Source organism: Solanum stenotomum, chromosome 1 (genome assembly GCF_019186545.1).
Source record: "Solanum stenotomum isolate F172 chromosome 1, ASM1918654v1, whole genome shotgun sequence".
In the NCBI taxonomy this organism is placed as follows: domain Eukaryota; kingdom Viridiplantae; phylum Streptophyta; class Magnoliopsida; order Solanales; family Solanaceae; genus Solanum; species Solanum stenotomum.
The window spans coordinates 88323212-88346670 of record NC_064282.1 but is presented as its reverse complement, the minus strand read 5'-3'; the positions used below and the strand labels follow the sequence as shown (position 1 = coordinate 88346670).

At 38.7% G+C, this 23459-nt stretch overlaps 1 pseudogene; it reads left to right on the top strand.

Moving 5' to 3' along the window:
- The first annotated feature begins 4078 nt into the window (after positions 1-4078).
- LOC125858414 (uncharacterized) lies at positions 4079-13400 on the top strand (annotated as a pseudogene).
- The last annotated feature ends 10059 nt before the right edge of the window (positions 13401-23459 follow it).

The following is a 23459-nucleotide window of genomic DNA, read 5'->3' as shown; positions in this document are numbered from 1 at the left end:
ACTCGAAACCACGAAAGCAAACCTTGAACTCAACCTTTGTTTGTGAGTAAAATAAAATGTATAATAAGAGGACAAATACGTATGTTGTGTGCGCGTGCAGGCGAAAGTCTATTGCTGAAATTTATTTTTTTCTCCTTTTCTTTGGTTTTGTGCGTCTCTCTGTGTATATTAGTGTGGCTGACTGTTGTTATAGGTGTAGTAGTGGTGTAGGTGGGTAGTGTGAAGTGGAATTGGGGTAATGGGAGAGGGTAGTGGGTACTGATGAGGATAATGGGTAATTTTTTATAAATTAAATATATACAAAATTATAATAATAAAATATTAATTGTTTTGAACTAATTAAAAATACTAAATGGCTAATTAAAAAATAAAATTAAGAAACACTAGTTTATTTATTACATCTAATTTAAAAGAAAATATATATATTTTTTTGTAACTTTTCATTTCTTTTTTTAAACAATTAAAAATAAAACTTATCTTAAAAAGTGATTCGATTTTGTTGTTTTTAAATCTTTTAAAATAAACTTAATAAAAATAATATAAAAATCAAAATATTTAATTTAGATTTATAAAAATATTTAAGCTCTAAAAATGGTGTAAAATTTTAGGTTCGATAAAAAATTACGTGTCTACAAGGCCAACCCATATTGCTTAACCCCACAGACAAGCAGACTTATCCCAGCCGAGCTAAAAAATCCTTATCTTAAATGGATTCCAAAAATCTTAGCCCAACCCTGTTATATCACGGGTTAAGTCAGGCCTGGCCAACAGACCTAGCCTACATTGATGACTCTAACTTATATTGATTCCAATATATAGTTTACTCTCCCTCAATTCCAAATATATAGTAACTTTAGCTCAAAAAGAATAATTATACTTTTCGGAATTCAAGAGTAAACTAATAATTATTTTTAATAATACCTTTAATTTTAAAGAAGTATGCAGATTATTTAAGATAAAAAAGAAACAATTTACCTTTATTATATAGAAATAACATAATAAATTATATATATTTTTATGAGCGCGAAAAAAGCTAAAATAGGATTTGGTGCACCTGTGGCGATAATTATTAGTCAGCTTTGGCTAAAAACAGCAGTTTAGAAGAACGATATGGATGTCATCTCAAGGTGATAAAGTCATATAAATGAACAGAACCATAAACAACAAAAGGTGCTGTAAACATGATTGCTAATGAATAAGCATACAACTAACCACATTCCTCAATGGATGCACCTTTCTTTATACTTTTCAATGTAATTAAGAAAATTTATTGAAAATTTACCTTTGTTTCTCATTTGTACAAGCTTCCCCATTTGCTGTTTTATTTTCTGCACTTAATAGTTCATTATAAATATATATATATAGATTATAACAGATCATAGTTGTCATGCTCATCACAGCCTCCACTGGACGTGGTCGACACTCGATATTATTGTTGGACTGAGCGTATTCATAACATGACATAAAACTAAACATGAGCGGAATGCATAATTTAAAAACACACTTGTCACGACCCAAGTATATCCCTAGTCGTATGCAATTTTCACAACTCCTTAACCACTACACTAAACCTTCAGCTTGTGTCAAGAGGTGTCAACACTTTTATATATATTCATTAAACCAAATTTTGATCTGTATATACTATGTAATTGTTTGATGAAGGGGGTCGCGGCAGCTCCACCCCTGGTAACACAATGTTTAGAGTAACAAGTGATCTCAAGCTGCATGACATAAAGATTCATACATATAAACTTAAATAATCGATGCAGATGTTGAGCCTGAAGGATAAAAGAAATCCAAGTCTTAACTTGATAATCAAAATGAATTTCGTCCTAAAACAATCCATAAAGCTGAAAACTTATATTTGTAAGGCTCTACTAAGATGAGTTACTAGGACAAGCCCCCAGCTAACTCTAACTATCTGAAAACTGAATGACTGAAATACAGAAAAATAACATAGGGGTTGTCCTCGAAAGATAAGGACTCAGCAGCACTGCTACCGAGCTGATCGAAAGTTTTACTAACCATGAGTTGGATGTTGAGCGCTTGAACCTATATTATAAAATAATATAACAACACAATCCAGAAGCATGAAATATCTGTATTTTGAGGGTTCATGAAAATATACTAAAATTTAAAGGAAAACATGTATCTATGTAATCATACGTTTTCAAGAAATCCAATCTCCAAGGTTCAAGAAATAAATTTTTGGCATCCTTTCCTCCAAACACCACACTTTTCTCCAGAATTCAGAGCATGTAAGGCTATCTCCAGACGTGGAAATATCTTGTTCTTCCCCACAAACTACATTTTCATGTTTTTAGAATATCTTTCATGAGTAAGTTAGGGTTAGAACGAAACCCTATGTTCTTGAATTGTTCTTAATTTTATATGAAACCGTAAGAACCTTCCATGGAAGCATCCTATTTCCACGATAATTCTTAACCTCATGAGTTTTACAATATTTCCTCCGTAAAATTATTAATGATCATTATGAAAGTAATAGTTCCTATATTTAAACCTACTAGTAATTTCTTAATGACTTCTTAATGACTTTTTGATGGTTTCTTGAAGGATTTCTTGAAAATTCTTATGGTATTAACCCTAGAATTATGAGTTATTCTAAAAGTCATCATATTTACTTCAATCTTTCAACCTTCTACTAAAGTTATTGTCTTAATTATTCAAACCATTAATGTTTTTAATAATTTCGAAAAAAATAATTTTATGATTCACTACACCTATTATTAGTATAAATATATATCTATCGGGCTTTGTTTTCCTTCAACATACTACAAATTTCTCATTTGCATCTCAAATTTTTTAGTTATTATTGAAGATTTTGTTTGTGCTTGTGAGTTTGATGCCAAAATTTTCTTTTTATGCTTTGTAATAACTATTATACAATCAATTCTTTTTACTTTTTTATTTTTTGCATATTCATGTTTGAATCGAAGGAAGATTCATATGACTTCTGACCACATTTAAGTTGATCATGACAATATTCAACATATGTATCAGTTTATATTTTACTTTTCAGGCATATTAGTTAACTTTATGATATATATATATATACAAAGAAAGTTGAATAATATATGTATCATTTAAATTTACTATTTGCAATACAAACATTGTATCAAGTAGTTTGAGGTAAATGTGCAACACACGTTCCCAGAAACTAGTATTACTAATTAAAGTTAGATATTAATTAAAGGAAAAATGGCCTGATATACCTCTCAATTTTGTCCTTTAGAGCTGATATACCCCTCATTATATGAAAGTGACACATATATACCCTTACCGTTATACAAATGACTCACATATACCTATTTCCGTTACAAAAGTAGCTCACATATACACTTCATCTAACGGACGTGAAAAAATTAATTTTAAATTTATATTTTTAACTTTTAATATAGAAAATTTCATGTAGGAGTATATATGATCCTTCTAGCAAAGTTAAAAGTATATTTTAATTTTTTTCATACATAAATTATTTTTTGACTTCTTTGATTATATTGTTTGAGGTTCTTATTCTTTTTTTTCTTTCATTCTTTAGTGTAAAGAAAATTTTTTAAAACTAATCTTTTTGTGGCTATATTATAATTTAAAATATTTTTTTTGGCTATATTGTAATTTAGTTTTTATATTTGTATAAAAAGAATTAGGATATCTATAATAAATTTTACAAGAAAAATTGGTGAAACATGAATAAATTTGACCATCAAAATAATAAATTTAAATTAGTTTGATACAAAAAAAGTATAAAAAAATACGTGTGAGGAGGATCAAATATACCCCATATGAATTTTATATATATATATATATATATTTTAAAATAATTAAAATTAATTTTTCCACTACCGTTAAAGAAAAAAGTATATGAGATTTTGTACAATATTACTCTGCATCCACCTTATGAGTGTGGACTTAGCAATAAGGTCATTGATATCCCAAAAGGTTAAGGTCAAAGGGCATTTTTGGCCCAAAAAGTAAATGGAGTTCAATATAACACATATCATGTTTTCTATATAACTTCCTACATTATAACATTATCCTTCCGGATTCCCTAAGAAAAATGGAGCCGTGGAAAGACTTGAAGGGGAAAGTAGTGATGATTACAGGGGCGTCATCTGGAATTGGGCGAGAGTTGTGTCTCGACTTGGTCAAAGCCGGTTGCAGCATCATTGCTGCTGCTAGGTGTATTGACAGGTTGAAATCTCTTTGCAACCACATTAATTCAGAGGTGTTAACCTGTTATATTCTGAATAATGACAACTCGCAGGAAATCAACAAGGAAGGAAATTGAGCAACCTGGAAATCATGAAGGCATTATGGAAAACAACACAAAGAAGAAGCTCAAGACAAATCAAGATCAGATAACCAGAATCCTAGTCAGATTCATGGAGCCACGCATGGAAGGCAAGAGATCTCAAGTCAAGCAATACAAACATTTGAAGAAGTAAAGAGAATATATGTAAATCAATCAAGGAAGAATATATCAACCAAGATTCAATGAAGGGATTGAAGATCAACCAAGATTCAAGGAGATCATCTAACAAAGGAAGGGATTGATTTAATCATGCACATATATGATATGGACATGATTTAGCAAATCAATCAAAATAAATAAAGGACTCAATTTAAGGATCCTTGATTTAAAAATCCCTTGGGTTTCCGAAATAGAGCACTAGCCGTCCACATCTATATAAACCTCTCTTAGTCTTTGTAGTGAGGTACGCAACTTCACTTGAGCTTATAGTGCAATATTCTTTTATCTTTCATAAAGCTTTGTAATCATGTGAGTGGAAAAATTAAAAAGAAAATAGAAAGAAAGATTCTGAGTGTAGAATTACAAGTAGAGGAAGTGTCAAGGTAGAATATCTGATTTGCATATGGATCAAATCACAGAAACCCTGTACCACCGAAGTTCACTTCACAGCTCTAAAGGAAACCCTTGAAACCCAAGGGGACTGGATGTATTCACCACATCGGTGTTCTGAACCAATATAAAAACTATTTTTGTTATTTACTTACTGTAATATTTATTACTGTTTATCTATTCTAGTAATGTGCAGGTGAGTCGACTGAAGGAAATTTTAATTCACCCCCCCTCCCCCTCTTGACTTTCAATTGGTATCAGAGCAGGTCTCACCATTAAAGTGTTTAACCACACGTGGGCAAATATCCAATGACACACTATCAGATTCCTGGTAATCTACTTCAAGATGGACATTCCTCACATCGACCACCATATTTCAATGGACTATACTCCCAGTGGAAAGACAGATTCAGAATCTTTTTCTCTTCAAATGATCATCAAGAATGAATTGTGATCAAGAAGGGTTCAAAGCCTATTCCTGGACTGACCGAAAAAGATTGCACTGAGAAGCCATTTGATCCTGAATCTTTCGATATCACAAAAGAACAACAAGAGGTAATTCAAACTAATGCTAGAGCTATAAGTTTGTTAAATTATGTAATGAGTGGAGCTGAATATGACAAGATATCAACATGTGAAACTGCGAAATAAATGTGGGACAAACTAGAAGTGACTTATGAAGGAACCACCAAGGTAAAGGAAGCTTGAATAAGTTCTCTAGTCAATCAATGTGAATTATTCAAAATGGCCGAAGATGAAAACATAGAAGCCATGTTCTCGAGATTCAGTAAAATTGTCTGCAAACTCAAATCACTTGGAATGGTGTACTAAAATGGACTACAAGTTAGAAAACTTGTTAGAAGTCTTCCCAAGGCTTGGAAAACTAAAGTTGCCATTCTAAAAGATGGAGATTTGCAGAAAATGACGTACGATGAACTTCGAAGCAACTTGATAGCCTATGAACAGAACCATATTAATAGGTACAACAAAGATGATAAAAAGAAAATGGTGGCATTCACAGCCGAGACGTCTGAAATTGGAAAAGAAGCTGATGAATATCAAGACGAAAGAATGGCTCTCATAAATCAAGGAGTGAGACAAATGCTTAGACATAAAAGACAGAGACCTCAACAGGATTTTAATAACAATTATTTCAATAGAAATTATGATCGCTGCTACTACTGTGGAAAACCAGGACACATTAAACAATACTTCCCAGAATGGAGAAGGAGAAACAATCGAAGAAATGAAGATCCAAAAAGCCTCGGAGCCTGGGATCAAGGAGAAACAACCGACGATGATCATGATGAAACTACCAACATATGTTTCATGGCACTAGGTGAAACAAGTGAGGTAAGACCTTTTAACTTTCCTAATTGTAATGACTTACACAACTCTTTGGACATGGTTGTTGATGAATTATAGAAGGTTATTGACGAGTATAATAAAATTTCTCAAGAAAAGAAAGACTATCAGATTTTTCTCGAATAAAGTCATATTGAAGTCGACTTACTAACAGAAAAACTAGAGGAAGTAAAAATACAACTGAACAACATCAGGAAATCTCCCAGTCACAGTTATGTCCGATCTAACAGAACTACTTTTTATAGGAGAAATTCTCCTAGTCATAGTTCTAACAGATCCAATAGATATCTTTCTAACTCTAATTCTCCTTAAACATACTTTAAATTATTTGCTACACTTGCGGTGATCTTGGTCACAAATCTTTTAACTATAGAAAATATTCTTCTGGAAAATGGATCTGGAGACCAAAAGTTACTAAATATCAAGGACCTAAAAATACTTGGGTGATTTATTATTTTGTAGGATCAATCTAAGAAAACGTACCGAAAGGAAATGTGGATACTTGATAATGGATGCTCCAGACATATGTGCGGAAAGAAAGAAAATTTCAAAACTATCAAAAAAATTGATAAAGGATGCGTTAGATTTGGAGACAATGCTAAAAGGGAAGTAACCGGGGTTGGGACTATTACTCTCAGTTCATCATGCGATCTAGTCAAAGTGTATCTGGTTAAGGGACTCAAACACATCATCCTAAGCATTAGTCAAATATATGATGCTAGATTTCAAGTTACTTTTAATACAACTAGCTGCATTATCAAACATCCTGAGAAAAAGCTCACCCCCATCACTTACATGTCTTACTGCAGTCTAAAGTGATCTTTGGCTATGGCATCGAAAGCTTGGATACGCAAGTATGCATGCCCTCGAGAAAATATCTAGACTTGAACTAGTCATTGGTCTGCCAAAACTAAAGTTTGAGAAAAATCACATTTGTGACGCATGTCAATTGGGTAAGAAGACTCGTTCATCCTTTAAAGGAAAAGATATTATTAGTACATCTAAACCTCTTCAGTTTCTTCACATGGATCTGTTTGGTCCTACTCAAACTGCCAACATTGGAGGTAAACTATATGCTTTTGTAATTGTTGATGACTTCTTAAGGTTTACATGGGTAATCTTTCTCACTCATAAAAATGAAGCTTTTGCTAACTTTGAAGTATTTTATAGAAAAGTTCAAAGAGAGGCAGGTTACTTCATTACAACTATCCATAATGATCATGGCGGTGAATTTGAGAATAAGGCCTTTGAAGAATTCTGTGCTCAAAATGGTTTCACTCAAAACTTCTCTTCACCTAGATCACCTCAGCAGAACAGAGTGGTAGAAAGTAAAAATTGTTCATTAGAAGATACAACAAGAATAATTCTCCTCGATCGAAGTCTTCCTGACCATTTTTGGGCAGAAGCAGTAAGTATTGCTTGTCACATTCTTAGCAACTATCTCATTAGGCCTATACGAACTCTAGAGAGGAAAGAAACCTAACATCAGCTATTTTAATCCTTTTGGATGCAAATGCTTCATCCATAATAATGGTAAGAATAATCTTGGTAAGTTCGACCTAAGAAGTGACGAAGGTATCTTTCTAGGCTATGCACCTATCAACAGGGTATTTTGAGTCTTTAATAAAAAAACTTTAAGTGTTGAAGAATCTGTTCATGTGGTATTTGATGACACTAATCCAAGAGTACAGGAAGTTGAAGCCGGTGAAGATGAGATTGCTTCATTCAAACCAGCAGAAGATATCTCAAAATCCTCCAATGAAATTATTACTGAAGAGCCAGCTACTGCAGAAGTGGAGTCGACTACTCCAGCCGACAAAGTCAACATTCCCAAGGAATGGAGACACAATGCCAGCTATCCTGAAAACTTCATTCTGGGAAAACCAGATGACAAAATCTAGACAAGATCTTCCCTAAAAAAACAAGCTTCTTTGGCTCTTATATCCCAAATGGAACCCAAATGAATTAATGAACTAATGGAAGATGAATCATGGATACAAGCAATGAAAGAAGAAGTTGATCAATTCGAAAACAATCAAGTGTGGACTCTTAACGAAAGACCTAAGAACTATTCAGTAATTGGACCAAGTGGGTATTTCGCAACAAATTGAACGAAGACGAAAAGGTTGTTTGAAATAAAGCCAGGTTAGTAGCTCAAGGTTACTCTCAACAAGAAGGAGTTGACTATGATGAAACCTTTGCTCCCGTCACAAGGTTAGAATCTATTCGAATTCTTCTAGCTTTTTCTCCTTTCAATCGTTTCAAACTTTTTAAAATGGATGTTAAAAGCGCCTTTTTAAATGAATTTATTAAAGAAGAAGTGTTTGTTAAACAACCTCCCGATTTTGAAAATCCCTCTTGCCCTGATTATGTTTTTAAATTATCAAAAGCTCTCTACGGTCTAAAACAAGCTCCAAAAGCTTGGTATGAAAGATTGAGCACTTTTCTTATAAAAAATGATTTTCAAAGAGGGAAAATTGATACTACCTTGTTTACAAAAAATCTGATTCCTGCATTCTTATTGTTCAAATTTATGTTGATGATATTATCTTTGGAAGCTCTAACCTTTCTCTTTGTGAGAATTTTGCTAATCTCATGGAAGACGAATTTGAAATGAGTCTCATGGGCGAGCTCTCATTTTTTTCTCGGTCTGCAAATTAAGCAGTCAGATAGAGGAATTTTCATAAATCAAGGTAAGTATGCAAAATAGTTGATCAAAAAGTTTGGAATGGAAAAGGGTAAAGCCTTTGGAACACCCATGAGTCCCTCCACTTGTCTAGAATCTGATACAACAGGAAAATCAGTTGATGAAAAACTATATCGAGGAATGATTGAATCTCTATTATATCTCACTGCAAGTCAACCAGACATCATGTTTAGCGTTTGGAAATGCACACGATTTCAATCTGCTCCAAAGGAATCACATCTCACAGCTGTAAAATGAATCATTCGATATCTCATTGGAACCTCTGATATGGGGTGGGGTTATGGTATCCTTTTTTTGAGAATTTTGATTTAATTGGATATTTAGATACTGACTTTGCAGGTGATAAAAATGACAGAAAAAGCACTAGTAGAACATGCTTGGTTTTTGGAAAATCCCTTATTTCCTGGCATAGTAAGAAGCAGACTTCCGTTGCCCTCTCAACTACTGAGTCTGAATATCTAGCAGTTGGAAGTTGTGGCACTTAACTACTTTGGATGATGCAACAACTTTTAGACTATGGTCTATCCTTCGAAGGAGTACCTATTTTTTGTTATAATACTAGTGCTATTAGTTTATCTAAATATATTGTGCATCACTCCAGGCTAAACATATAGACATCAAACATCATTTTATTCGTGATCATGTTGAAAATGGTGATTTTGTGCTTGAATTCGTTGATTCTGAAAATTAGTTAGCCGATATTTTTACAAAATCTTTGCTTGAGAAAAGATTTTTTTACCTTCGAGAATGTCTTGGTATTACTGTGATTATTAATTAATTTTACCGACTTTCCTTATTACTGTGATTATTAATTAATACAGGCTTTCCTTATTTATCTTGTTTCTCATTAACTATTTTCCTTTTTTGTAGAGTCATTATGTCCTTCTCTCTTCTCCATAAAACTCTTCATTTTCTTCAAACGTCCCGTCTGTCGCTTCACCGCCAGACTCTTCATCCTTCCTTCTCCCTTTTTATTTCTCCTTTCTCTCCTCTCTCTTTCACTCATCTCTTCTCCATCTCACCATGAACCACACTCGATCCATGGGTACTCTCCGAAAAGCTAAAATTCCTTCTGCTTCCCTTGAAGTGGAACTTCTCTCGTCTGATTCCTCTGAAATTGAATCGGTGGTTCACTCTTCTTTGTCAAAGAAACGTCCATCTTCGTCCAAGAAGAAGGACACCAAGAAGTCCCATCCTACTTTCATAGAGATCTTCACTACGGATGACTCGTTGATTTTCTAGGGATTGGAGCATAAGATGAGATTTTCCTCCTTCTCAAAGTGACCTATTGTGCCTGGTCGAGTGATAAACTTGGAACAACTTGAGGCATCTTACTGCGTTGTAAGTACCCTCTTTCGTGCTCAGAAGTTATCCCTTATATGGCGTCTCTATGGGTTTGAATTTTTTAAAGAACCGGTTCGTCTATTTTAGGCAAACCTTCGGATCTCTGCTGACAATGGTGAGTGGGAAACCTTAATTTTGGGTAACCGTATCATACTGAATGACTCTCTGTTTAAGGAAGTGTTTGGCTCTGAGTTTTTTAGCGATATTCCTTTTACGCATGGAATTTTGTGGCCTGATCAGTTTGAAATCTCTCTGGAAGATGCTAAGACTTTTGTTGTTGAAGCTAGTTCTGATCTCTCTAATTTTGGTCCCTTATCTCTTGGTTTTGAGAATCACATTCTTGCCCATATTGTGGCTACCACCCTGGTTCCACGAAAGGGCTCTCTAAGCAATATCTCCAATAGAGATATATTTTTCTATACTGCCTTCTAAACAAGCTTCGTATAAATTGGGCTATGTGGTTTCTCGAGTACATGATTGAAAGCACTAAAGACAATAACCCCTCTACCAGCTTACCCTATGGACTGCTTATATCTCGTATTATTGTATACTCTCTTGTGGATCTCTCTAAATACAGGCATGTGTTAATTGATTTTACTTATGACACTCGTACCTTCTTAAGCATGGGTATGTTCTCGTCAATGATAAATGGTATAAGAAGGAGTCTGTCCAATCCAGGGCTGATGCACCCAGGGCTACTAGAATCTCATCCGACTGTGCTTTTTTGCTTCTCAAAGAGGCAGAACACATTAAGGTAAGGCTAGATGGACTAGAATCTCACATGCAAGTTTTACAGGATACCCTTGGAAGGGTACTACCGCTGCACAAGGACTCTAGCACTGATGTTGGGAAGCTCCGTCTCAAGGTGGGAGAACTTAAGAAGGATGCCATTCGCTCGATCAAACAATTCTCAAGGAAGTCAACTCTATCAAAACTAGAGTTGACTCTGCCCATAACGAGTTGGTTGTATCAATGCATACCTCTTACTCCACTTTTTCTAAGACTGTTGAGCGCTCTCTTAACACTTTCTGCAGGAATGTGCTCAACACTCTGAAGTACTTTCATACTGATCGTTAAGACAACGACTTTATTTCTCTTTTGTTAAGACAATTAGTTTCTGGAGATATGTCTCCTTATCTTTTGGACTGTAATTTCGGGGTTTCTAACCCCATACTCTTTGCTTGTATATTTGTTTTTGCCTATCATGTTTGTTGCTTTGTTTTCCTTTTTGATTATGTCTAAGGGGGAAAAAATCTAGACACAACATACAAAAAGAGGGAGCACATAAATGTCCGTCAGTCTAAGATACATCAAATAGGGAAGTCAAATTAAACTCATATTAGTTATAGTTGTCATTATCAAAAAGGGGGAGATTGTTAACTTGTTATATTCTGAATAATGACAACTCGCAGGAAATCAACAAGGAAGGAAATCGAGCAGCCTGGAAATCATGAAGGCATTATGGAAAACAACACAAAGAAGAAGCTCAAGACAAATCAAGACAACTAGAATCCTAGTCAGGACTCATGGAGCCACGCATGGAAGGCACGAGATATCAAGTAAAGCAATACAAACATTTGAAGAAGGAAAGAGAATATCTGTAAATTAATCAAGGAAGAATATATCAGCCAAGATTCAAGGAAGGGATTGAAGATCAACCAAGATTCAATGAGATCATCTAACAAAAGAATGGATTGATTTAGTCATGCACATATCTGATATGGACATGGTTCAACAAATCAATCAAAATAAATCAAGGACTCAATTTAAGGATCCTTTATTTAAAACTCCCTTGGGTTTCCGAAACAGAGCAGTAGCCGTCCACATCTATATAAACTCCTCTTAGTCTTTGTAGTGAGGTACGCAACTTCACTTGAACTTATAGTGCAATCTTCTTTTATCTTTCATAAAACTGTGTAATCACGTGAGTGAAACAATTGAAAATAAAAGAGATAGAAAGATTATGAGTGTAGGTTTACAAGTAGAGGAAGTGTAAAGGTAGAACATCTGATTTGCATATCAGACAAGATCAAATCACAGAAACCCTGTACCACCAAAGTTCACTTCAAAGCTCTAAACAAAACCCTTGAAACCCAAGGGGACTGGACGTAGGCACCACATCGGTGTTCCGAACCAGTATAAAAACTATTTGTGTTTTTTACTTACTACAATATTTATCTATTCAACTAACGTGCAGAAGGAAATTTTAATTCACCCCCCTCTTGACTTTCAATAAGGTCTCGAACGAACATTCGCCCTCGAGCTTGATGTCACATCCAATGGTGCTACTATTGAGGTCGCTGTACAAAGAGCTTGGAGTTTGGAATGCCTTTGGACTTATCGATACCTTGATTAACAACGCCGACATTAGAGGTATGGTTGAAGAGAATTGTAATTTCTTAAAAAGATAAATTAAGCTTTAGATAACATCAATGATTATACATTTCAACACGGTAACAATATCATATAATATATTTATATAGGTAATGTGAGCTTTTCACTAGAACTCTCAGAGAAGGAGTGGGAACATATCTTCAAGACGAATCTCAGAGGGGCATGGTTGGTGTCAAAATACATCTGTAGACGCAGAAGTGATGCTAAACAGGGCGGAGGATCTGTTATTAATATCTTTTCAGTTTCTGGTCTGGATCTAGTACTATTACCAGGGTGTATTGCCTACTCTTCTTCGAAGATGGCTCTTGACATGTTCACTAGAAATTGTAATCTTAAAACTTCTACCATTGATGTTTTATCAAATTATCCATTTAATTTCTTCTCTATTAATTATTGGAATTATTGCAAATTATGGCACTTGAAATGAGAGTATACAATATTAGAGTGAACTCAATAGCACCAACAATTTTCAAATTTGAGATAACATAGAGTCTTATTCAAAAGGAATGGTACAAATGTGTTATTTCGAGAATTGTTCCTCTGAGAGATTTTGGAACAACAAATCCAGTTATAGCATCAATCGTACAGTATTTAAACCTTGATTCATCAGAATATGTATCGGGCAATATTTTCATTATTGACGGCGGATGTAGCTTAACCGGTGTCCCCATTTTCTCATCGCTCCAGCATAGAGAGATCGATTCATGATTTAAGTTTGATGTGTTAAGGATTTTGTTGGCACGTTATTCAGTATACACCTAAACTTTTTGTTACCTTTTTATACTTTGGTTACTTGATATGTAAAACGTATTGTCACGGCCCGATTTCTCGAGTCATGATGACACCTACTATACCCCACTAGTAGGTAAGCCAAACTGTAACCCAGAACATCAATCAATGAGCGTAAGGGTAGAAATTAGCGAAAATAATAATCTAAATAAGGACAACAAGGTGGAAGCAAACCAAAATAAATATATACAAAAATCCCTCGCAGAACCTGGAATTCACTAGTACAGAGTTATCTAATAAATAGTATAAGTCCCAAAAGTGGACCATAACAAAGCGTGTCTCAAAAGCAACAAGACTAGCTAAACCAAAAGAAAGGATGTAGAGTGTAGCATGACTACCAAAACAACAAGTACTCAGTAGGCATGAAATGATGTAGAGTGTAGCATAAGTACCAAAACAACAAGTACTCAGCAAGTCCCAAAATAGATGTAGAGTGTAGCATGAGTACCAAAACAACAAGTACTCAGTAGGCATGAAAGGCTGACTGAGCAAAAATAGTAAAAACAATAAGAAAGGATAAAATCTAGACACAGAGAGGTCAAAATAGATATGAAAAGAAAGCACACGAGCATACCAGAAATAAAGTAAGTACAACTAAACTAAACCTAACTGGACCCCATAAGTCCAGAAGGTACACTCATGCGCAGGTTTAAATAAAACCTAAATGGACCCCCATAAGCCCGATAGGTACACATAATAGCTAAGTCTAATGAGAAAGAAGAAAAACGGGCTCCCAGCCCAAAGTAACCAAGATAACCCATCAGACTCCACCCAGCCAGCAATGCACTCCCAGCCCAGCTAGAAAGAGTGACCCCAAGGGGCACCCAACCAAACAGTCCACTCCTAGCCCAACTAAAAAGAGGGACTCGTGGGTGATGTAGATATCGCGAGTCGTCCTACCATGTAGTCAGCTCCTAGCCTAGCTAGAAAGAGAGACCCGGGGACACCCAACCAGCAGCACTCTCCCAGCCCAACTAGAAAGAGAGGCCCCGGGGTGATCAACGAGTCTACCCAGCCAACGATACGCTCCCAGCCCAGCTAGAAAGAACGACCCCGGGGGTGATGGTATCTCCAATAGGATCCAATCCAGCAATAACCACCGTGGAACGCCGTCCACTCCAAAATATCACAGAAAAGGCTCTAAGCTTATACTATCTCAATCCCACATCTCTAGTGATGTATTGAACCTTCGAGAACACGTCGGAACCGCAGAATTAGAGAGAGAAGATATAGAAGTTCAACAAGCAACGATAGTACCTAATCTGAGGCTCAAACTATCAGACTTAAGTCTACTACTCTAGTATACAAGGAGCTAAGTCATCCGAACGATGTCGGCAGAAAGTGAAGGCTATCTATCCCACACAGGTCATAAGTGTAAGGCAACGCTAGCCTAACCTAGACTAAGGACATCATGCTTATAATTAACAATGAACAAAGCTTGCAACACACAACATACAAGCATACAATAACATTTAGCACATAAGCATGTGATTCTACTAACCCAACTAACGTTGTACTAGGCCCGAAATATGCCCAATCGATCCTAACAAAAGGTATCTAATCAAAGTAAGCTAAGAAACTGATACCCACCCCTAATTCACTCTAATCCACATGCTTTTACACAATTAAGTTCAATCTAATAGAAAGGAAGCCGTCGCCTACCTTTAGGCCGACCAAGCGCGCTCCAAATCACTTTGCCGGACCTTTTCCTTTCCAAACGTCCTTTGAACGCTGTCACTCTATAAAGGATCACAACATTAGTATAGTCTTAGACACCAAAATCACACCAAACAGAGATAGGTCAATTGTGGAGTCAAAACAGAAATTGTGGGACCCGCACCAAACTTTTCAGATTTGACTCCTTAAGAGACCCAAAATAGTAACCCAAACTTGTGTTCCTAAATGGAACACAATTCGGAGCTCAAAACGCAGCAAAACCCAACATGCAAGAAGACCACACTTTAATCAACTTAAAAGAAAACATGTAGCAGTCTAAACTCAGAATTTACGAGAATCGAATGGTGCCCAACACTCTTTGAACACTCCACAACGTAGCCACAATAATTTTCAACACGTGGGACTTCGAATCACCCAAAACTGAGCTAAAATGACCAAGATATCATCAATTCAAGAAAGCCAAAAAATAAGAACTCGAAAAAGGCTACAACAGTCTGGTAAATGACGAATTTTACCTCGAACGACATGCAACTGAAAACTTCCGATCAATCTACAGCGAAGACACCAAAAAAATAAAGCTTTGGCACTTCGAATCACCTTATTCGGTTGAGAGATAAGGGTGATATGAAGTTTTTAAGTTTGGAAAAAGGTGCTGATTTTTCTGCACTAGATACACCAGATTTCAGCATATTTTTCGAAAACTTAAAAACAATGACGGGGTGCTCCGAACTCGTTTGGAACCCCGTGCACGCAAATGAGATATGTAACCATACCAAATTTGATATTCTGGACTGAATGGGATAGTCAAAATTTCCATATGAGGTCATCTTGACAAAAAGTGGATCCCACACCCAACCGCCATTTTAAGTCAAAAACCACAAAAGGGCTCGAAAAAATATCGAAAACCTCGAGACACGAACAAAGGGTCAATCTAGACCAAACTCGACATTTCGAAGCTAACTGCTATGACATAATTCTCATCTAAGTGCGTTTACTCAGAATGTTGACTAAAGTCAAACTTAGGATTAAACTTAAAGTTAAAATGCCTAATCGCACCGACTCACACTGAGAACCTCGGGATCCCTGTCAACCATGCTACTAGCCTAAAATGACCCTTCCGGAGCTGATTGAATCGTTATAATTGGATTCAGATGTCATCTTCTTGAACTTTTGATCGAAAAGGATCGTTCAAGGTTCATAAACTCCAAAAACACTAAAACTCGCACAATAACGAAACGAGCGACCAAGTGACCGAACTGTCAGTTCTAGTAAGTCATAAATGACTTAGGGTCGCTACACACTCTAAACGACACACAAAAATGACCAAGAGGGTCATTGCAATATCCACTACTAAAAAGGAATTTCATCTGCGAAAGTAAGGGTCAAGAAGTACCTAAAGGCTCAAACAAGCCAAGAAACTCCTCTCGCATCTCCTACTTGGCCTCCCAGGTAGCCTCCTCGATTGGACGATGCCTCTAACGGACCTTAACAACAAGAATGGCTCTCGAGCGCAATCTCCTCACATCTCTGGCTAGAATGGCAACTGGATTCTCTACAAATGTCAAACAGTCATCCAACTCAAATGCATCATATTGGAGCACATGAGACTTATCAAGAATATACTGACGCATTATTGAGACATGGAAAATCGGGTGGATGGCTGAAAACGTTGGAGGTAGGGCCTACTCATAAGTAACCTTCCCAATTGTCTGGAGTATCTCAAAAGGCCCAATGTACCTGGGGCTAAGCTTGCCTCGCCTCCCAAACCTCATCACGCCCTTCATGGGTGACACACGGAGGAATACCTGATCACCAACAGAGAATCTCAAAGGTCAAAGCCTCCGATCCGCATAACTCTGGTGCCTACTCTGAGCCGTCCTGAGTCTATCCTGAATCACTCTCACCTGGTCCAAAGCCTCCTGAATCAAATCCGTACCCTGCCGTCTAGGCTCTGTAGCCTCAAACCATCCTACCAAAGAGCGATAGCGCCTACCATACAGGGCCTCGAACGGGGCTATCTGAATGCTAGAATGGTAGCTATTGTTATATGCAAAATCCGCCAAAGGCAAGAACTAGTCCCAATGACCACCAAACTCCAAAACACAAGCCCGCAGCATGTCCTCAAGGACCTAAATAGTATGCTCCGACTGACCATTAGTCTGCGGGTGGAAAGTTGTGCTAAGGTCAACCCGGGTGCCCAACTTATCCTGAAAGGTCCTCCAAAAGCTAGATGTGAACTGAGAAACACGATCTGATATAATAGAAACTGGCACCCCATGAAGTCGAACCACCTCCCGAATGTAGATACAAGTCAACCTCTAGGTACTAAATGAAGACCGAATATGAAGGAAATGTGCTGACTTGGTCAATCGATCAACGATGACCCAAGTGCTATCAATACCTCTAGAAGTCTGCGGTAGGCCAGCCACAAAATCCATAGTAATGCGATCCCACTTCCACTCCAGAATGGGTAATCTTTGAAACTTATCACCAGGCCTCAAATGCTCGGCCTTTACTTGCTGGTAGCATAAGCAATGGGAAGCAAAGTCAGTAATATCACTTCTCATGCCCTTCCACCAGTAATGCTGCCTCAAATCACGATACATCTTCGTTGTGCCTGGATGGATAGAGTATCTAGACTCATGGGCCTCACAAAGTATCAATCGTACCAAATCCCCAACTCTCGAAACACAAATGCGGCTGATGAATCTCAACACTCCATTAGGATCTAAGGTAGACTAACCATTCTCACCCGCTAACACTCGATCTCTAAGGGCCACCAAGGCCTCATCCTCAAACTAGCAACCACAGATCCTATCCAACAAAGAAGATTGAACTCCCATAGAGGCCAAGACGCGTCTAGAATTTGAGATATCCAATCGAACCATGCTATTAGCTAAGAATTGAATGTCCAAAGCCAAGGGTCGCTCCTCAACAAATAAGAAGGCTAGACTACCCATACTCACCGCCTTCCGGCTCAAGGCGTCTGCTACTACATTCGCCTTGCCCGGATGATAGAGAATAGTGTGGTCGTAGTCCTTCAGGAGCTCAATCAAACGACGTTGCCTCGATTAAGGTCCCTCTGGCTTATGATGTACTAAAGACTCCTGTGATCATTATAGATCTCATATCGAACTCCATATAGGTAGTGCCTCTAAATCTAAGCGTGAAAACTATCGCCGCCAACTCCAAGTCTAGAGTGGGGTAGTTGCATTCATGCAACTTAAGTTGCCTCAACGTATAAGCAATAACTCGGCCCTTCTGTATCAATACACAACCCAAATCAACGCCGTATACGTTACAATAAACCGTGAAGCCCTCGCCCTCAACTGGAAGAGTCAATATATAAGTGGTGGTCAATAACTCATTGAGCCTCAAAAAGCTCGCCTCACATTCCTCTGACCAAACAAATGAAACATCAACACGAGTCAAGCGGGTCACAGGTGCTGCCAAGGTAGGAAAACCCTCCATATACCGTCTGTAGTAGCCTGCTAGTCTGACGAAGCTCCGAATCTCAGTAACTGAGGTGGGCCTAGCCCAATCACAAATAGCCTTAATTTTCACCGGATCTACCATAATGCCCTCTTTGGACACAATGTGCCCAAAGAATGCTACAGAGTCTAACCAAAACTAGAACTTCGAGAACTTGGCATAAAGCCACTGATCTCTCAAAGTCTGGAGCACAACTCTCAAATGATGCTCATGATCACCCCTACTCTGCAAGTATATCAAAATGTCATCAATGAAGACTATGATGAATGAATCAAGATAAGGCTTGAACACCCGCGTCATCAAGTCCATAAAGGCAGCAAGGGCATTAGTCAACTCAAAGGACATCACCAGGAACTCATACCATAATGGGTCCTAAATGCAGTCTTAGGGATGTTCGCCGCCCTAATGCTCAACTGGTGGTAAACAAACCTCAAATCAATCTTAGAGAACACTGAAGCTCCTTGAGGCTGGTCAAATAGATCATCAATCCTAGGCAGAGGATATCGATTCTTCACTATCACCTTATTCAGCTGCCTATGTCAATGCACATGCACATCCTACCGTCTTTTTCTTTACAAAAAAAATGGGAGCGCCCCAAGGCGATACACTAGGTTTGATGAATCCCTTACCCAAGAGATCCTGAAGCTGAACACTAAGCTCCTTGAGCTCTGCAGGAGCCATCCGATATGGTGGAATAAAAATAGGTAGAGTACCTGACTCAAGCTCAATCATAAAATCAATATCAGCTCTGGGGTAGGCCAGGTAGGTCGGTAGGAAACATATCTAAGAAGTTATGAACAATAGGAACTGACTCAACCGGAGGGATCTCCCTACTCACATTACGCATATAGGCCAAATATGATAAGCATCCGCTAGCCACTAGCCTCCTAGCCCGAATAAAAGAGATAACCCCAACTGGTGTGCTACTACAAGATCCCTGCCACACCACCAGAGGAATGGCTAAGGTAATGGTCTTAGAGAAGCAATTTAAAATAGCGTTATAAGGGGATAACCAGTCCATGCCCAGAATCACATCGAAATCAACCATGTCAATCAATATAAGGTCAGCCCACATCCCTGGATAGTAACTAAACAAGATCGAAATACCTGATCCACTACTAAAGACTCACCAGCCTACTAGAGGCTCAGAAATCATACTCAAACAAGAAGCATAGTAAACAGAAACAAACAAAAAAGTAGATCCCGGATCAAATAAAGCCAAGGCAGGCTACTGGCATAAAAGAATCGTACATGTGATAACATCGTCTGATGCCTCATCCTCCGCCCTCATTGGAGCTATATAGAAATGGCTATGTCAGCCTCTGCCCTGACCATCAAACCTACCACCCGAGATGCCTCTTCGGGGACCACCCCATATACCCCGATGACCACATATACGGTCCTAACCCTGACCATGGCCTCTAGCTGGAGGTGCTGGTAAAGCTGGGGGAGCTGCCTCAAGAGCGGGAGCAATCCGACTATGCTGAGGGTTGTCCCTGGCCCAATGACCCATCTCACCACACTCGAAGCAACCCTGCTGAGGTCAACTCCCAAAAGAATGGTCATGGCCTGAAGAGCCCGATCGAAATACCTCGCGGCCCTGACTCGAACTGGCCTCGCTTCGACCACCATCTGATGCCTGAAGAGAGGCTTGGGTAGGCCTGCTAGACTGACCCTGTCGAAATTGTCGTCTGGTCTTGTCATGATAATCCCTAGACCTGCTGCGAGAGTAACTGTAGCTGCCATCATGCCTAGCCCTTTTCTCGCTTCCACCTTGAGCCTCGCGACGAAGATGATCCATAGTACTGGCATGGTCAACTATGTCTAAGGACTGAGTCTCAAGCCGAAGTTGTAATCTCAACCCATGGACAAAGCACCTAACCCTCTCCTCCTCTGTAGGTAATATCATCTATGCATAATGGGAGAGCTCGTGGATCCTAGTCTCGTACTGTGCCACTGACATGGAGCCCTGCTCCAACCTGCAGATCTGATCCCTGAGGCGGTCTCTAACGCTACAAGGGATAAAGTTGGCCAAGAAGGCCTCAGAAAACTCATCCCATGACACCGGTGGAGACCCATTTGGCCTGGTCTAAATGAATGTGTGCCATCACTGCCTAGCTGGCCAATTTAGCTGGTAAGCGATAAAGTCGGTCCCTCTAGACTCCACTAGACCCAAAGTGTGAAGCCTCTCACGAAAAGTAGTAAGAAACTCGTGGGAATCCTCACCCACAGCCCTAGAAAACCTTGGTGGTGTCAACCTGAGAAACACACCAAGCATTTTCTAGTCCTCAAGTACCAAATGTCTTTCCGTTGCCAATGGTTGTACTCCCTCAGGTGGTACCTTGATCTGAGATTCCCTCAGTGGAGGCTGATCCTGCGGTACTGGTGCTAGTGTAGCTGGGGCGGATGGTTGTTGTATACCCCCAAGCACACCCAAGAGTTGTGTAATAGCGGCTTGGAGATTTGGAGTCAGAGCTGGTCCGGGTGGCGGCTGGGCTGGCCCAGCCCCACCGACGGAGCTGGTATATGAGCTGCTGGAGGGTCCCCTAGTAGCTCTAGATCCTCCTCTCTCTCCTGGAATGGTTCTGGTGCTGATGCCTGAGTCTGCATGGGAGGTCGACCCCTACCCTGTAACGATCCACCGCACGTACGAGCCATCCTGTGAAAAGAATGAAACAAGAGAGATTTTGAGGAACTGATAATAGACATAATGCACGATATGATACAAAAAATAGAGAAATTTCCTTAGGACACCCTATAGCCTCCTAAAGATAAAACATATACGTCATCGCGTCTATCCGTAGGTCTTTACTAGGTGCTAGTTATGTACAATTGAGACCGGTGAATCTAGGGCTTTGGTACCAACTTGTCAAGACCCAATTTCTTGAGTCATGATGACACATACTATACCCCACCAGTAGGTAAGCCAACCCGTAACCCAGAACATTAAGCAATGAGCATAAGGGCAGAAACTAGCGAAAACATTAATCTAAACAAGGACAACAAGGCGGAAGCAAACCAAAATAAATATATACAGAAATTCCTCCCAGAACCTGGAAGTCACTAGTACAGAGCTGTCTAATAAAGAGTACAAGTCCCAAAAATGGACCACAACAAAGTGTGTCTCAAAAGCAACAAAACTAGCTAAAATAAAAGAATGAGACAAAACAAACCCAAAACGTCAAGTGCTCACCCTCGTCTTCGAGTCACAACTGCAAAAGAAGGCTGAAACTAATCACCACTGGTAACTGGTACTAGGACCTGCATCACGAAATAGATGCAGAGTGTAGCATGAGTACCAAAACAACAGGTACTCAGTAGGCATCAAAGGCCGATTGAGCAAAAGGGGTAAAAACAATAAGAAATGATAGAATCTAAACACAGAGAGGTCAAAGCGAATATGAATAGAAAGCATACGAGCATACCAGAAATAAACTAAGTACAGCTAAACAAAACCTAACTGATCCCCATAAGCCCGACAGGTACACAAAATAGCTAAGTCTACTGAGAAAGAAGAAAATCGGGCTCCCGGCCCAAAGTAACCAACATAACCCATCAGACTCCACCCAGCCAGCAGTGCACTCCCAACCCAGCTAGAAAGAGTGACCCCAGGGGCACCCAACCAAGCAGTCCACTCCCAGCCCAGCTAGAAAGAGGGACTCGTGGGTGAGGTAGATATTGCGAGTCGTCTTACCATGCAGTCAACTCCTAACCCAGCTAGAAAGAGCGACCTAGGGACACCTATCCAGCAGCACACTCCCAGCCCAGCTAGAAAGAGAGTCCCGGGAGCGATCGCCGAAATCACTAAGTCTACCCAGCCCAGCTAAAAAGAACGACCCCAGGGGTGATGGTATCTCCAATAGGATCCAATCTAACAACAACCACCGTGGAACGCCGTCCACTCTAAGAAATCACAGAAAAGGCTCCAAGCCTATACTATCTCAATCCCACGCCTCTAGTGATGCACCGAACCTTCGAGAAGGCGTCGAAATCACAGAATTAGAGGGAGAAGATACAAAAGTGTAACAAACAATGATAGTGCCTAATCTAAGGCTCAAACTATCAAACTCAAGTCTGTTACTCCAGTCTACAAGGAGCTAAGTCATCCGAACAACGTCGGCAGAAAGTCAAGGTTATCCTGCCCACACAAGTCATAAGTCTAAGGCAACACTAGCCTAACCTAGACTAAAGACATCATGCTTACAGTTGACAATGAACAAATCACGCAACACACAATATACAAGCATACAATAGCATTTAGCACATAAGCATATGATTCTACTAACCCGACTAACATGGTACTATGCCCAAAATATGGTTAATCGATCCTAACAGAAGGTATCTAATCAAAGTAAACAAAGAAACTGGTACCCACCCCAATTCACTCAAATCCACATGCTTTTACACAATTAAGCTCATTCTAATAGAAAGGAAGTTGTAGCTGTCTAAACTCGGAATTCACAAGAATTGAATGGTGCCAACACTCCTTGAACACTCCATAATGTAGCCATGATAATTCCCAACATTTGGGACTTTGAATCACCCAAAACCGAGCTAAAATGACCAAGATATCACCAATTCAATAAAGCCAAAAAATGAGAACTCGAAAAAGGCTACAACAGTCTGGTAAATCACAAATTTTACCTCGAACGACGTGCACTCGATAACTTCCGATCAATCTACAGTGAAGACACTGAAAAAATGAAGCTTTGGCACTTCAAATCACTTTATTCGATTGAGAGATGAGGTTTTTGAGTTTGGAAAAAGGTGCTGATTTTTCTGCACTAAATATACCAGATTTCAGCCTAT